This window comes from Delphinapterus leucas, chromosome 8, assembly GCF_059928025.1.
Source record: "Delphinapterus leucas isolate spDelLeu-1000000601 "Yukka" chromosome 8, BTC_Dleu_Yukka2, whole genome shotgun sequence".
Classification (NCBI taxonomy): domain Eukaryota; kingdom Metazoa; phylum Chordata; class Mammalia; order Artiodactyla; family Monodontidae; genus Delphinapterus; species Delphinapterus leucas.
In genome coordinates this window covers 82,057,368-82,074,956 of record NC_143136.1, presented here as the reverse complement: position 1 = coordinate 82,074,956, position 17,589 = coordinate 82,057,368, and the positions used below count along the sequence as shown (strand labels likewise).

The following is a 17,589-nucleotide window of genomic DNA, read 5'->3' as shown; positions in this document are numbered from 1 at the left end:
TACCGTGTGCTAATAATAAGCCCATTATGTCATTTCACATAATCCACAATCAGCCCTACTAGGTAGCTAGTAATAACTTTATTTCAAAAGAAGTTGAAATTTCAAAAAGATCCAGTGATTTACTCAAATAGCAGAGCTGCTGTAATATAGTCTCTCTGACTCCAAGCTTAAAGCTTGTGCCCTGTCTTATTAACAGAGGAGAGGTTCGAATTATGTAAGGGCTGGTATGGTCCAAGCACCAACCATAGTGGATGCCAGGGTCTTGTAGGCCTTATGCTCTGCCAAGTGTTAGCTCCTTAGGGATTAGAACATGGAGAACTCTTGGTGGGGGGAGAGGTCCCTCCCCCCACAAGAGAGAGAAGGGGACATATGGAGAGGTTGGAGCAGTGGCTATTTTCCAACAAGTATGGAAGTCTTTTACTATTTAGTATTTAACAACTGGTATAGCCACACTGTTCATTCTGACCAAACATTAGATATATCAAAATACATAATCTTGATATATCTGATATTTGGATAGATATGTAAAGATTTGAATACTGTATTAATTTTTAATGTTTTTTAAGACACATTTATAGGATGAGGCATAACTGAGAATTCCTTCCTTGAGATTTCTGCTAAACTTTTATTGTATGGTCCTTTTCAGGTATATTGATTGATGATTGATCGATCTCCAGTTAACATACATTGCCTTTATTTACAGTCAACAATTTTTTTTAAATTATGAACTTGCAATAGTTTGGAAGAAACTTGCGATTTATGGTTCTCTGACCAAAAATTGTATTAAGTTATTGTAAAGACTTTGTCGGTTTGCTTTTCCAAATGTGAATTTGCTCTCATAACCTTCTTCTTGTTACGTCTTCTTTATCCACATCCAAGAAAAATAAAACAATGATTTTTACCTAATAATCTATATAGTGTATGTTCAAATTTGCTAAAAACCTAATCTCTTAATTTCATAATCTGGGAGCAACAGAAAATGACTGAGAGTATTTATTCTTTCACCTTTTTGTGTGATAGAAAAATTATTTGAAATGCAGATTTCAGTGAATGAATACATTTTTTCTTGGTTTGTATCACAATATTTCGTATTTTTTTAACTGCTTTGAGATCATTTCTTTCTATTATTTTTATATGAAAGAACTGAATATTTCATTTTATTTTTTGCTTCATTTGCTCTCTGTTGCAACCAGCCAATCAGTAAATATTTTAAACGTTTTATATTTAATTTTTACCGAACATGAACCCAGCATACTAAGTTTTCCTTCCACATATTAATTTGCAGTTTACTGTACCTAGTTAAAGATATACTTACTGTATATTTATATAGGGTGCATTTTATTATTTCTGTATCTACCATGGTACCTACAGCTGTATTCTCAGTGCTAAGGAATCATCAGAAGATCACAGCATTATAAATGCTGGCCATGTTTGGCACATTTAATATTCGACTAATTTTAAGTAGCATTTAAAGCTATATGTGAGAGGTGGTATTAAGACTTAAATCACTCAGAGAAAAATGGCCTATGATCTGTGGTTTAAACGTTCAAGTATTTTTCTGCATAGTCATTCAGCTCATTATAAACACAGAGAAGATGGAACAAATTTCTGGAAAGACTTCACATTTTATATGTATAGCATTTGACTTGTCACCTTTGAAAGATCTAAAATGATATTCCATTAATTTTTCATACATCCCACAAAATCTTGACAGGACAATCCTCTAAACCTGAAAAATCTCTAATAAACAAGAGTGACTCAGAAGCTCTTTTTGGTTGCATTTGTGCTCATATTTGGATTTCATTTGTTTATTTCTCAATTATCTTTCACCGAGTCAATAATGACCCCATCTTTGTTTAATCCTAGAGGTAATTTGTATAATCCAGACATCTTTTTCTGTTTATAAGGAATTTATTCCTTTGGCAGTGTGTTATTTTCTCCAGTAAAACTCTTCATTATTTGACAAGTTGGCATAATATTGAGCTGTTCTTGGTAGGATTTGAAATATTGTTTTTGAAATATTGTTCTTTTGGTAAAAGATAGCTGTTTCCAGATATCATAAAATCAGTCATTACTGCAGCTCACAGAATTTCTTACATAATATGGTTTCTTTTGCTGTTATGAGTGCCAGCATCAAAAATCTGCAGAAGGTCTGAGCCTAGTGGTTCCTCCAAGCACTGGTGGCTTTGATACTTTAGTCACATTAATGTGTTTTTCAGACATCACTAAGGATGATATTCCTATTCTTCTGTGCATTTATTTGCATTTTCTCTGCTTGTCATTTTATTGTTTCAATGGGTTGACATATGGGGACTTCACCTCCTTGCACAGAGCTCTATCACCTCTCCCTGCTATCTTTTTGTTTCTGTTGGAAATTGTGGTAGAATTTGATTTGGTTATGTAGGTAATTTTCATTTTGGTTTTTTCCCTCCATTTCTTTCTTTTATAACTTTTTAATATTCTCCCAATATACAACCACTTGTTGGTTTTTTCAGTTATATTGGCTAAAGTCTCTTTTATTAGGATATTACCTTGAATATTTATTTCCATTAATGAGGAGTGATGATTCATCATTTTGGAGAGCTGTTTTGTTTATAATTTGAAAAGTCACTTTGGCTTTACATGTGTTATATAAACTATGTGTTATATATAAAGTATATGTTATATAAAAAGATTATGCTTTCTTTACATTATCAATGTTATAAATATTGGAAGGAGGGTATTTACATATTAAAGGACGTTTAAAAAGTCTTATAGCATAAATTTGGTGTTTGCCTAGGAGCACTTTTTATGCCAGTTTTAATAATCTATAGCTGTATTGTGAAGCTGCTTATTTAAAAAATATCTACAAGAGCAATTTTTAGTCTGTATGCACATACTTTAAGTTGTATTTATTTAAAATTTTTCTATAAGTTAATGTAAATATGTCTTCCCTCTAATTAGTTTTCTCTTAAATTAGTCTTAACTAGCAAGTACTAATTAATGAGTCTAGCATATCTTATTAATTTTTTAACTTACATGATTTTGTTTTTATATAGAGAACATCTTCCAAAGAGACTTTTTCTGAGTTTTGATTCAGTGTTTTCTGCTAAAGCTCCTATAACACTGTAGTAATTTGTTCAGTTAAATACAGTGGACCTATTATTTTAGACCTATTATCTTTGTTACCACCGTGTAAATAAAGCATGGTTCATATTCTGGATCTGGATTTCTTTTTAGGCAGTGGACTGGATTTATGATAGCTTCATGAAATCTTTCTTCATAATAGTGTTCTTTGAGATGTCAGTGTCTTTTATGTCAGGTGCCCCAAAATGTTGTTGTAGCACCATTAATATACTGGAAAATATGTGAAACTTCTTTAAGGCCTCCTAATTTTTGTGCACAAAAACAATGATCTCTCTCTCTCTCTCTCTCTCTCTCTCTCTTTCGTGCGTGCGCGTGCACACGAGGTCATGGACCCATTGTCTGTTTCAGCAGCAGCAGAACATCTTTTTTTTTTTTTTTTTTCTTTTGCGGTAAGCGGGCCTCTCACCGTTGTGGCCTCTCCCGTCGCGGAGCACAGGCCAGCCATGGCTCACGGGCACAGCCGCTCCGCGGCATGTTGGATCCTCCCGGACCGGGGCATGAACCCGCGTCCCCTGCATCGGCAGGCGGACTCTCAACCACTGTGCCACCAGGGAAGCCCCAGAACATCTTTTTTGTTAGGCAAAATTCCAGTTTTTTCCTTTGGTGGCATGAAGTTCAGCATCATTCCCCAGGTTTTGGTTTTATTCTTCATGTTGGCTCATGATCAGTTTATAATATTTTAACCCCAAGGTTTTAACCTTGGGGTTAGTTAAATATGTTAGGTAGTAAATTGCTGACTGGTACAACTAGTGCCTGTATTTTGCCATATTGCTTTAGAATTTAAAAAATTAGTGATACTCTGTTAAATGTTCATGAATTTCTGTTGTCTTCCTCCAAAAAGAGGCAGTACAACTTTGGTGTTTGACTTGTGAATGCTTTTTTCAAAACATTCTTCTCTTGTTTGCTCATAAATTCAAAGAATCATGGAGTTGGAAGGGACCTTCAAGGTTGCCATTTTTCAGAAGGAATTTAAGCATGCCCTCTGATGTTGAAATTCCTTCTTTGATATCCCTGTCTCTTGTCCAGTAATCTCATCTACCCTTTTAGCATAATCCTGAACAGTGAAATCAGTAGTTGTTGTCACTCTTACATTTCTTCCCTTCTTTATCCTCCTCTGTAGAATTTTCCAGCATTGAAAAGTACTTCATTTCTGGTATTCTGGAAATGTAGGCAACTCCTGTTGGTGATGATAATCAGAGAAAGAGGAATATGATGTTTTAGAAAAGAAAACTGAGGTGATGTCAGTGGTAGTGACTTTTTAAGGAAGCCACACACACACTCACACACAAAAAGATAAAGGGGGGGATAAACTGCTAGAAATGTGTTGAGAGACTACTGGGACAGGACTCAGGAGGCAAGAGGCAGAACCTGAGAAGATAAGAAGATAGCATCAACATCATCCTAGCTATTTATCCTATAAATAGCTTTATACTGTTTCTATAGCACTGCCTCTGAGGAAGTCCTTGAAAATTTCTAACACATGGAAGGATATATGAAATGATTCCTTTAAAAAATTTTTGTTTTATTGAATGTAAACCTATTAACACAGACCTTCATATTCACTTGATTTCGTTCTCCCAATCCATTTTTTTTCTCTACAACATACTCATTTTTGTCAACCTTGAGTTCTCATTCCATAGTAGTTGAGGAATGAGAACCTTATTTTTGAGGTTGAGAGAGACTATATAGAGTTATAGTAATAAATGAGCTGCCAACCCATTTACTGGCTCCAACTCTATTAGCTCATTAATTGTCTATCAACAAGCCCAATAGGATAATAAGATTAAAGTTGAATTTAGTATTACCAGAATATTAATATGTATGTTCTTGGTACTGTATTTGGCAAAATGTTGTACTTAGTTCTTTCTCTCCAGAAAGGTCAGTTCTCAAGGTGTTTGCGTATTAGTGTAGCCAAAAAATCACTCACTAGTATTCTCCAAATAACAGATGTAATTAAGGAGGTCTGTCACAACCAAATTGATTATTTATTTTAGCTGAGGAGATACCCTGCCTAGACCAGATGGATGTTTTTAGAGAATGCTAGTAGGGAAAAAAAAAAAAAGGATGGCTATTTTTTCTTTATTTAATGAAAATATATCATTTACTGTGAATACCTTGAATACCCTGGTTATTATCAACTTTCAAAGAGAGAACTTCAGTTGCTTTGGACTTTATAGTTTCCTACTGAAGCCAGATCATATGGACAAGTTGCAAGAGGGCTAAAGACAAGGTTTAATTTGGTGGACAGGATTTAGAATAACCTATGGTTGTTTGTTTTTGAAAGTGACTTGGGCATACTCAATAAGGGCCTCTTAGGCTGTTTACCACAAAAAAATAGAATAGCTACAAAAAAACATATATAAAAGTTATTCCAGATCCACTAAAAGAATGATCTGGAATAAATCTAATAATGGTCCTAACTGGCACTAAGAATGGCTTGAATATGCTCAGGCTAAGATTATTCTCTATGATAAAAACAGTTGAGAAAACAAATCTTCCATGGATTGCATGATTAGAGCTCTTGTACTGAAGAAATTTGGAAACTTTAAGAAAGCAAACATAGGCTAAAAATATTTTTAATTCTTTGAATGTTTGTTTTCTGTTAAGACTTTGTGAGTTTTTTTTATTCTATAATTTCTTTCTATAATCTGTTTCTATTCAGCCATATATGAAACTTGTGAATTAAAAAAATTTTTTACATCACTGTCAGATCAGAATAAATGGGATCTTGAGGGCTATGAAATTGCATACTGCTAATGGTATGAAAGCAATAACCTGTAAAAGTTTAAATATAATTCCATAGCTCAGGGAAGTAGAAAACTGCCATGTTTTAAACTTGGGAGTGCAGTGATATTTTAAGAAGGCAAATTTTTTTGTAGAAAAAATTGAGTTAAAACCATAAGTTTTATATCCCATTATCATTGATTTTAATGTGATTAGGCTTATAATACATTACATTCAGAAGCAAGACTGAGGTTTTTAGGATATACCCTTTATATCACAGAGGCTTTATTATGTAAATGGTACAGAAATAATAGGAAGCATGTAGAGCTAAATGAGAACTTAGAAATCATCTTATTGTGAGGAAGAAGTGTTGGAATTCCATCTTCCTTTCTGTGGGAAACCTGATAAACTGCACAAGGGTGGAAGGCGTAAGGCAGAAATGATATGAGGATGTATTAGATAAGGCTACCAGAGCTAATGGATGAGGGTTTCATGAAATGCTATAGTTAATTGTAGACTGCATGAGTTGAAAACCCAGCTCTGCCAGTTATTATCTGTGAAACATTGGGCAAGTTACTCTCTCTCTTCCTCAACTTACTTATCTATAAAATGTAGATGATAAAAGCATTTCTTAGTATTGTTGTGAGGATTAAATTAATTAATGCTACTTAGAATTTAGAAATCAATAAATGTTAGTTCTTACTACTGTATTTAAAAGCAAGGAGGAAGTTTTAGCAACTTATATGACAAATGTTGGAGATACCTAATGTGCATTATCTAGAAGTCTGTATTTTTAATCATTGAAGAGTAATATACATAGGTTGTGAATTCTTTGGTGGTGTAAAGTACTGTGTGATTTTAGAGTTATTGGTTCTTCTTAAAACAGGTGGTTTTCCCAAGGAAACACTGAACCATGTTCCCTATGACTTCTGTGTTAAGTATATTTAAATAGATTCTAATTTACTGAAAATTGTTCATTCTTGTTAATTTAGTTGTTATTAATACCAGTAATTATTACGCTATTACTCTCAGCCAAAATTACCTGGCTTATTAGACATTAAGAGAGTTAGGTGCCATAGTCTTCAGAACAGATGGGAAAGTTCATGCAGCATAGGGAGATTACAATTTTTAAAGCATTCATAGTCATAAAGTATACTAAAGAGAAAAGCTAGGTGCCTCACTTAATCACTGTAAAACACTGTACTTAATTACTAGAAAAACATGCTAAATCTTAACTAATAACAAAAGTAGAAATAAGGGACCACAAGTGAGTACCTGATTAATTAGCTAAGTAATTTGCAATAATGAGTGAAGGAAGTCAGAAGAGAAAGATAGCTTTAGTGTCAGGTTGATGGAAATTTCCGTTAAGGAGCAAGCAGTATCTGAGCTAATTTTTGGTTGACCAAGAGATGAGAGATAAACAGCAAAAGGCAGCTGAGGTCAGATAATAGAAGATCAAGAGTCTTGTATTAAAAGACACTGGGACTTCATTTCATAGCTGTGAATCACAGAGGCAGACGTACAGCCTCTGCTACTGGTTTGAGAGGTGGGATAGCTCCCTTTTTGTGAAGACATTTGGGAAGTCCATGACTGTTGCCCAGCTGTTAAGCAGCACTAAGCCTGGGAGAAAAAATCGACTTTGGTCACGAACTTAAGATTGATGTTAACTTAGTAGAAAAACCTAGTCTTTAGCGTCACATGCATGTAGGAAGAATATTTTATTAGGAGGTCTTCCATCTTAGGCAGATAAGAGAAAATATCTATAGTTTTCTTTCAAGGTTTAGTACTTGTTGATTGCCATCTTTATTGTGTATAACAGAGACTCTGATACTTACCTCTGTTTATTATACTTTTTCAGAAAAAATCTAAAGAGTAAGTGATGTTGAATATATTATTTTTATTGTGAAGTACTTCTGGACCTGTTTATAAGAATTTTCAAAACTAAAATGTTAACAGCCTATTTCATGTTATTTTTAGTAATTTATGTTTGTGTGTGTGTGTATGTTCTTGAGGAAAATGAATCAAGATGTTTTCTTGGCTTTGTATTTAAACAGAGCAAATGATATTAGAGTAGCTTTTTCCCCCCACTAAGTTAAGGACAAAAAATTTTAATTTTGAGACATTGAGGGCATGTTTCTAGTTATATATGAGGTTTTAGATTAAATTTTCATTATAGAATATAACCTGATTTTCTCTTTTTTGGGCCACAAGTATTTTATCAATTACCTACACAGTTTATTTAGGAGGATAGCAAAGCTTACAAAATATATGATCCATAAACATTATTTTAGCTTAACTACATTGATTTATTGCTGAAATCCTATTTACTCTTGTTTAAAGTTACTTTTTACCAGTGGGTTTTAGAATTATCTTTAAAGATCAGAAATGTAACCGCAGAATAAACTCAAGAAGTTTTTTTATAAATGCTTATAATGAAGTTCTAGTAATAGTCACTATTTATAAATACTTGGAGCGCTGTTTTTTTTGTTTTGTTTTTGGCCGCGCTATACAGCTTGCGGGATCTTAGTTCCCTAACCAGGGTCAACTCTGTGCCCTTGGCAGTGAGAGCACAGAGTCCTAACCACTGGACTGTCAGGGAACTCCCTTAGAGCACTGTTTTACAGGGACTGTAGACCTTTTGTATTATGATCACCAGAGATAACTCTAAAAATAGAGACTCCTATTAGCCTAGTTCTTCTGAATCAGAATCCCTGGGCATGGCACCTGGGAATCTATATTTTATTTTAAAATAGTACCTTTGGTCCTTAAGTGCATCATAGTTTGGGATTCACTACAACCACCATTTATGCCATGCTTGGATCCATGTAATCTAACTTATAGATTGTTGAGGTAGGTTTATGTGTGTCATGGAAGCTTTGAAGTCATTTTAAATATTGAGTAATGAGATTAGCAAGTATCTTACTAGTTTTCATAGACATCTGTAGTAAGTATTTTTTTTAAGTTAATGTCTTATTAGTTATCTGTAGAAACTAAGTCAAATAGTTGCAGTGAGATTGTTTCTTAAGCTGCAGAACAGATATCCTTCCTAAATGCTTTTGAAAAATAGCTAGTTTCTGGCCCCCATGTGATACCAATTAAATCAGAATATTTAGGGAAGAGACTGAGTCTCCATACATTTAGAAGTGCCCCAGGTGTTTTTAATGTGTAGCTGCAACTGAAACAGGGATCTACACTAATGACAGAAAGGAACAATGATGTTCCTAATCAAAAAGTTATTGATTGGCTTTGGAATCCATAGTACTGAAAACCACATGCTAAAGGTATGGCACTGTAGCATCCAAATCCTGTTTCCCTAACTGCTTGTCTCAGGCTTATTTAAAAAATCAAAGGAAATCAGAATCAAATTATTTCAACAAAGAGCATTTTCTCTGAATAATCCCAATTCTCTGTTAGCGGCAATTTCTTTTAAAAGACCCCTGCTAAGCTTTACTAGGTTGATGTAAAGCACTGATTGGACAGTTGAAGTGATAAGGGGTAAATAATACCTTTTCATAAGGGCAGAATATTTAACTAATTGATTTCTATGATTTTGACTTTTATAGGCAACTCAAATGTAATTGAGAATATATTTTTGGTAATTATTCATTCTGAACAAGGAAAGTATTTTCTAGGGTAGGGCTACATTCATGTAGGACATCAGAATCAATGTGTTTAAAATTATATTTCTTAATAATGTTGATAGAAACTAGGTTAGCGAGATAAAATTAGTACTTATAGAAACTATTAAACTCTATGCCAGGGATCAAAATATATGTTTCACAAAACTTTCTGATCTTCTAAAGGGAAGAATTATTATTAGTTTAATTACATAAAATATGTCCTATGATGCATACCTCCCTTTGCACACAGTTATTAAAGAAATCATAAAAAATAATTTCAAGATCTCCTTTAATATTTAAAATAAGTGGAAAAATATTTATAACCTCAAAGTCATGATATTTTCTTATGTTTCTCTTTTAGATGCTTATTGAAGATAACAGTTTCTGCGTATGGGAAGTAGATATTGAAGGGTATATGGTTTACAGACAAGATCTTTAAAAAATAGACACTCAAGGTAAGTAATAAATATAGCCTCATAAATAAGCTAATTTAAATGGTTAGGGCTGCCAAATTATAATTTAATTTGCTAAACTTGCTTACTTTTTGTCACTGGCCCTGTCTAAGCAACCTCACAACCACATTCATTCATATTTGGAAACAAATTTTTATGCCCTAATACCATCTTGACAGGAAGTATCAGATTTCATTTATAATGGGAAGTTGATAAAATTGATGTATTATGGAAGAGTGCAAACCAATTAAGAAGACTGGAGAAGAGATTAAGTAAGCTTCCATCAACACTGTGTGCATAACTCAGTAGAGTTTAACTTGAAAAAATAATTTTACAGAAACTAGTATCCACTGTATTTTTTAAATTTATTTATGTCCTTAACCATATTAAAAGCGTGTTTTTTAACCACTCCAAAAAACACTGTCATAGTTTCAGATACTAATAGTATTACCTCTGAATACCAAACCTCTTTTTCACTATTTTTTGAGCCCCCAAAGATTTGTTTTGACTTACCATATCCTTTCACTTATATTCTGTGCATGTCTCCCATGACTGTTTACATGCTTATGTTACTAAGTAAATTTCTGAATACACTTGGTAAAATTTTGAGTGAGATACAAAGAATACAAAATGCAAAAAAGGTACTTTAAATAATTTTGTGTGTCAGGTAGGTACACTGGAACCTTGGAGAATATGTGACCTGTTAATGGGGCACTTTTGTTTAGCTCTAGAATCCTTTCTAAGTGGGAATATTAGACCAGTAAAATCAAATTTTGTTATTTTTTTTAGAAGAAACCAGAAATACTTTGAAAAGTCCTAATTTTTCAATATCAGCCTAAAATTTTTCCTGTGACAAACTCCACTTCTGCTACTGTGTGAATCAAATAAAACAGTATACAGCCTCTGGTGCAGGAATTTGTTTTCCTTTGCTCTCTATTTTTCTTCTTTTTGAGTGTAGGTACTTAGAGTCTATTTTTTCCCCTTAATTTCTGGTTAGCAGCTTAGTGATTTTTGCTAGTTTTCTGTGATGAATATTATTGTCAAAAATGACTTCTCTTGAAAATATAAATATTACTTATTTTTAATTTGTTTCTATAGTTTTATATGGTGAGTTGGTTGCTTAGAAGAGCTATTAAATTGTTTTCTGAATTATGATAATTAGACAGTTATTTTTATAGTCCCTTTATCTCCACAGTCTAACATAGATCCTTCTGATTTAAAAAAAAAAAAAAAAAAAAGGTTTCCTTTTTTTTTTTTTTTTTTTTTCCGGTATGCGGGCCTCTCACTGTTGTGCTTCTTCCCGGACCGGGGCACGAACCCGTGTCCCCTGCATCGGCAGGCAGACTCTCAACCACTGCGCCACCAGGGAAGCCCAAGGTTTCCTTTTCACTGTACCTTTTGCATAGAAAATAGAGTTAATCACATTCCTTAGTTCACATGACACACTGTCATCACTGGTCCATGAGAAGCACTTTATTTATTTATATATTTTCTTTTATTCTCATTTCCACTCTCATGCTGCTAACCTGGACTCCTAGGAAATCATTCTAATGTGATAGTCTAATATCTGTTGCACTGTTCTCTTTTGTTTATATGTATTTTCAGAACATGAGTATTCGTTTATATATATGTATTTTTTTAATATTTTAAGTGGAAATTTTTAAATAAATAAAAAAGAAAAGAGAGCATAATATCATGAACTTTCATGTGCCCGTCTCTCAGCTTCAACAGTTATCTCACGGTTGAGCTTGTCTTAACTATATCTTATGCCTTCTCCCCCACTTATGCAGGTTAAATTTTAATATGCATAAATGGTATTGTGCTGTGTAACTCATTCTCTTTATTACTGTTTCATTTTACTTATCTTTACATTTTTATCATTTATTTATGTTGTTGTGTTTACATTGCTTCTAACTGCTGCATAGTATTCCAAGGTTTGTAGCTATCATGTTTTAACTATCCACATTTCCAGTGATTTCCACCCAGATTGCTTCCAATTTTCTGTTGTAACAAACAATGCCATGATGAACATCCTCATATTTCTCCTAGCATAGAACTTTGCAAGGATTTCTTTGGGATATATACCCAGGAACAGAATTGCTGGGTTTATACTTAATTTGTCTGAGTCCTGCCAGATGCTCTGCCAAATAAATACTTGGACCACACTTTCACCAGCAGTAACCCCCTCCTTCCTGCCAACCCTTGACATTATCTAGCTTTCTAATACTCTCAATCTAATGTGTGTAATTCTGTAGCTCACTGTTTTAATTTGAATTCTTATCACTAATGAGTTTGAGTATCTCTTTCATATTCTTATTGGCCTTTTGGCTTCCCTCTTCTGAAATTCCTTGTTCATATTCTTTATTTTTCATTTGGGTTCCTATCTGTTGGTTAATGTTCTTTAAGAGTTTATTATATATTTTAGATCGTCATTTCCTATCAGTTTTAGATATTAAAAACAATCTTCCATTTTTTTCAACTTTTTAATTTTATGCATGATGTCCTTTAAGTAGATATTCATGTTTTAAATATTCAATTAAAAATATTTTCTTGAAGTCTACTGCTGGTGTACAGAAATGCTACTGAGTTTTTGAAACTTGACCTTGGTTCTAACACTGAATTCTCATTCTTAATAACATTACTGTACTCTCTTTCATTTTTATAGGGAGATGATCATATTATCAACTATACATAATGACGGTTTTATTTCTAATTTCCTTATCCTTACATACTTTTACTTCTTTCTTCTTTCCAATACCTTTGGTCAGTTCCTCTGGAACTATGTTAAATGGTAGTACTGACAGTAGGCATTCTCATCTTATGCCTAATCTTAAAGAGAATATATCTAATTTCTCACTTAAGCATAATGCTTGCTGAAGGTTTTTAATATAAAACCTTTACCAAATTAAGAAAGGTTCTTATTTCTAGCTTGTTATGCATTCTTACCATAAATAACTTTCAAACCCATAAAATGTTTTTTATGCATCTGTTAAAATAATCATGTGATATTTATCCTGGTATATTAATGTTGTGAATTATATGGATAGAATTTCTAATGTTAAACCATGCCTGCATTACTAGTTTACACCCTACTTGACCATGGTGCATTATTTTAATACATTACTGTATTTGGTTAGCAAATATTTTATTTAGGATTTTAGAATCTACATTTTTAAGTGGAATGTGCTATACTTTTTTCTTCATTTTCCTTGTCTGGTTTTGCAGTTAAGATTACACTGGACTTATAAAATGAGATGAGCAGCTTTTACTCTTTTTCTATTTTCTAGAATAACTTTATATAATACGAATTTACTGTTTCTTTAATGTATGTTAAAACTCATATGTAAAAGTATCTGGTTGTGAGATTTCTTTGAATGCTATTTATGTCTTTAATCCCTTTTGATCTATTCAAGTTTTCCCCTCAGCTTCTTCCAGTCCCCCTCTCATGGGTACTGCTAACACCTGATTGTCCTCCCACCTGCAGGTATAATAGCCCAGACCCACTTTCCTTTCAGTCAGGAAATACCTAGACAATCTCAGTGTCCACATCTGAGCCATGTAATATTCACTGTTTTGAGCTAATGTCCTAACCCTGACCAGTGGGCTCTGATCTGCCCAATCTTGCTTGACTTAAACTGCCACTGACACATACCTAAATTAATCCTGAACTCCAATAGTTTTCTACTATTCTATAACCAGAAACTTTGGTTAACAATGCTCTGAATTGACTTCTTTACATCTCTTAAAACCTTTGCCATACTGCTGGTTACGTGTGTTAAGGTTGCGTAAAAGGTAAATATTTTGACAAAAGAACAAGTAAGGTTATTGTGTTCAGGGAAGGTTAAGTGTTCGGAAAAAAATAGGCAACCATCCAGTCTAATGTCCTGTACAGTATATACCAAATTGTAGTTAACTTTGGAAGATTTTTACTTTATCTCCAGAGTTTGACACTTTATTGTAACCATTTATTATCAGAAGAATAATTAAAGGTATTTCCATGTACAAAAAGAAAAAAGAGTAGATAGCACAAGCAGGAAGTTCATAGACCCACTAACAAAAAGAAATGATAAATAAACATATAATAGTTATAATTTTTGATGCATTTGAATGTGTTTCTACCATCTTATTTCAGTTTTTCTTGCACACTTTCATACTATATCTTTATTTCTTTTTAATTCTTTCTAACTTAAAAAAAACTTCATATATATATATATATATATATATATAAAGTGTTATATATATATATATATATAAAGATATATATTCTCCCCTAAAAAGATTCTTGCTGGGGCAAATTATGTATGAGACTTAGAGGTCTTATTAAGGAATTTAAAGTTTAGGTTTTATTTTAACTCTACAAGAATCCATTGGTGGGTTTTGAACATAGGATTGATGTAATTTCTGAAATTTAAAACATCTTTGGAAAACATTGGATGATAACTGTGACTTTAGTATTTTGTTTTAAAAGCAACTCTTTAAAAGCCATAAAATAATAGATGTGTAATTTTTACTATAAAAATTTTAAATAATTAGAAAGATCTATAAATTAAAAAGCACTTCAAAACCTAAGAACTAATAGTTAGTAGCTACAACAAGGAAGATGCTGATTTTCTTAATATACAAAGAGTGTCAACAATTCAATATGGAAAAGACAACCCATTTTTATAAAACTTGAACATGTAATTTATCAAAGAAGAAATGCAGATGGCTAACAAACATGAAAATGTTCCATTTTCCAACCTCTCCCTTGTATTGTAGTAACATTTTTCTAGTGATCAGTTGCTGCCTGTCATTGTGTTTTGCTATTCTTTTCATTCGCTTAGAGTATCCTTGTTATCAGTGCTGTGCTAGTCCTTTTTTTTATTACTCATGACCGAATGTAATGGTTTTACCTGGCATGTATGCGTGTGTGTGTGTGTGTGTGTGTGTGTGTGTGTGTGTGTGTGTGTGTTGGTGGAGAGGGTCCAGAGTATTGTTCCCAATTTGCTTTCCAAGGAGCAGTCTTCTCTGCTGCCACAGACACAAAATATTTCCTGTAAATATGGCTTGTTTATGTATTCTGTGTGTAACCCCTACCTTCTTTACTTCTCTAAATCTAACGGAGTCTGCTGGATTCTGCTGATAACACAACTCACCTATGTTCCCATACCTGTGATTATAAACAAGGCCTGTAACAACTTAGGGTGTGTTATGTACCTTCAGGGCATATTTTTTGCCATCACTTTCTGAGATCCACACCGTGGTGTCCTTTACCACTACATTTCTCCAAAACTGCTTCTCTTCACTTACGCTCATGTGGCTACTATCAGGTCTCAGCTGCTTTTGCCTATTTCAGAGTTTGGAGATTACAACTGAATCCTAATATTACTGAAAATATATTTAAATGTGTTTCTCCATAAAGAAAGAAAAGGAAAGAGAGAGACACGGAGTGATGGATAGAAAGACACAGAGACAGAGAGAGAAGAGAGAAAATGAATAAAGCAATCAACTCTAGAAGCAGAACTGATCCAGAAAGCAAGAACTCTGGGAAACGTGTTATAAAATGACAGAAGGTGAATTATGAGCTGGCCAAAACAAACTTAAGAAATACTTACTTCAAAGTTGAAGTTGGAAAGAACAGAGGAGAGACTAGACATTATGGAAAGTACTTTTAAGGAATATAAAAGGTTAAAATGAGAAGAATGAACAAAAGAAGCCAAAGAAAGAATAGAATAATCATAGAAAAAATTTTGTGTGTTATGTCTATAAGTATTGATAGATAAATTGAGATAGACACTAAAGAAAAAAAGGAACAAATATTTAAGGATAAAATTTAATATCTTTTATAAAATAGAAGGTACATATGGAAAAGGCACACCACGGGCCAGGGAAAATTAACCAAGAACTGTCAGTACTGAGACATAGCTTCATGAACTTCCAGACTTTAAACATGAAGAAAGAATGATTAAGTCACTGATTAGAGGGAAATGGGGAAAAATATTTGCCCTTGTCTCTGATTTATCCACAATAACATTTAGGGCCAGTTGACAGTGGAGTAACATCTACATGACCATATAAAAAACAAAGTATTTTGTATTTTAAATTCAAAGTGTCTTTAGGTATAAAGACTACAGACAGTTTTGAACTCAAAGAATATTGTTTTGAAAAAAATTCCTAGAAGATGAGCTACTGCCATTCAGATGGAAATACCTTAAATTACCACAGAAAGATAAGCAGTGAGCATTGAAAGGATTTAACTGTAAAATAAAGATGAGAACAAAATATAAACACTATATCCTATTCTCTAAAAATAGAAATTACTCACTACCTTGACCTATTTTCTCCCCTTTTCCTCCTGGGTTTTGTAGTTATAAGTTTGTTGATTTCCACTTCTTTAATACTTGAAACTCAAAGAATGTCCATTAAAGCTGCAAATAATAAAAGTATTAGCAGAGTTTAACAGTACAGAGGAAAATACTAAAAAGTTTTAACTGAAATATGAAGGAAAGAAAGAGCAGGACAGAGTAACAGGAAATATGCTAATATCTTAATTGCTTATAGAAGTGAACTAATAGATTTTGAATAGGGAAATAAAAGACAAAGTTGTATAAATTAACTAAGTTAATTTATAAATACAAAGTTGCATAAAGTTATAAAAACATAACTACTGGAACAAAGATATGTACAGAGAAGCTTCACATGGAGAGAAACAAGATAACTAATGATAAAATATTTCTTTTAAAAAAAAATCCCTAAAGTAAGTTAAAATAAAAAGAATGAAAAGCAATTCCATTTATCAGATGCCCACTGTCACAGTTATCATTTAAGATTGTACTGAAGGGAATCAACCGAGAGAAAAATTAATGTAAATGGGCTTTTAGCTTGTGTTGGTTTTTTAGAAAGTGGATTTCCAACTAAATCACAGAGCAAAATGCTATTTTCTGATATATGCAAGAAATACAAGAAATTGCTTTTAAAATACTGAAAACTAAAGAAGGATAAAAATTAAAATTAAGACAGATAAGGCAAGCAAATACTTAATGTCAGGCCAGACCAATCGTTCCACATAAACATCAAATGAGATGAACAAAGTCATTTTTTAATGCAAAAAGTGCAATACACAATGAAGATGTAGCAGTTATGAATATCTGCAAACCAAATAACATGGTGCCAACACTTATAAAGCAAAAACAATGTAGGTACAAGGGAAAATAGTCAAAAACACACCAGACTTGGAAAGTTTATTAATTCTCTCAGTACAGAACAAATCAGCCAGGCGTGGGGGTGAGGGAAGAATGAGGAAACACTGAAAGCATTTGCACAAGTCAGGAACATTGCAAAGATGCCCACTGTCATGACTATCATTTGACATTGTGATGAGGGCAAAAAGCCAAGAGAAAAATACTAGAACTATAAAAGAAATTTAGAAAGATGAAGTTAAAAGCTCCATGTGCAGATCATATGATTATATACTTGGAACTACCATCCAGTGGATTTTACTTAACTGAGTGACTACTACAAATAATAGCATTCACTAAGCTATTGTAACACAAGATTAATGTATCCATATGGGTAATTTTCATGTGTAACAAAATAATTTTAAATTAAGCCCTAGTGCCACATTGTGCTTACGTATATTGTTTGAGTATGTGCCATAAACCTAAGAATATTATTAGTTTCCTATGGCT

At 32.9% G+C, this 17,589-nt stretch overlaps 1 protein-coding gene across 11 annotated transcripts in view; it reads left to right on the top strand.

Moving 5' to 3' along the window:
- Window positions 1-17,589, top strand: part of MBD5 (methyl-CpG binding domain protein 5) — a 413,679-nt gene that overhangs the window by 127,100 nt on the left and 268,990 nt on the right. For 10 of the 11 annotated variants that reach the window (XM_089916847.1, XM_089916845.1, XM_089916843.1 and 7 more), the window contains one exon: window positions 9,832-9,925. The gene's annotated coding sequence lies outside the window, so the exon portion shown is untranslated. Of the gene's footprint in view, window positions 1-9,831; window positions 9,926-15,323; window positions 15,475-17,589 lie in introns of all 11 variants that reach the window. The other variant, XM_089916839.1, reaches the window with a different exon arrangement.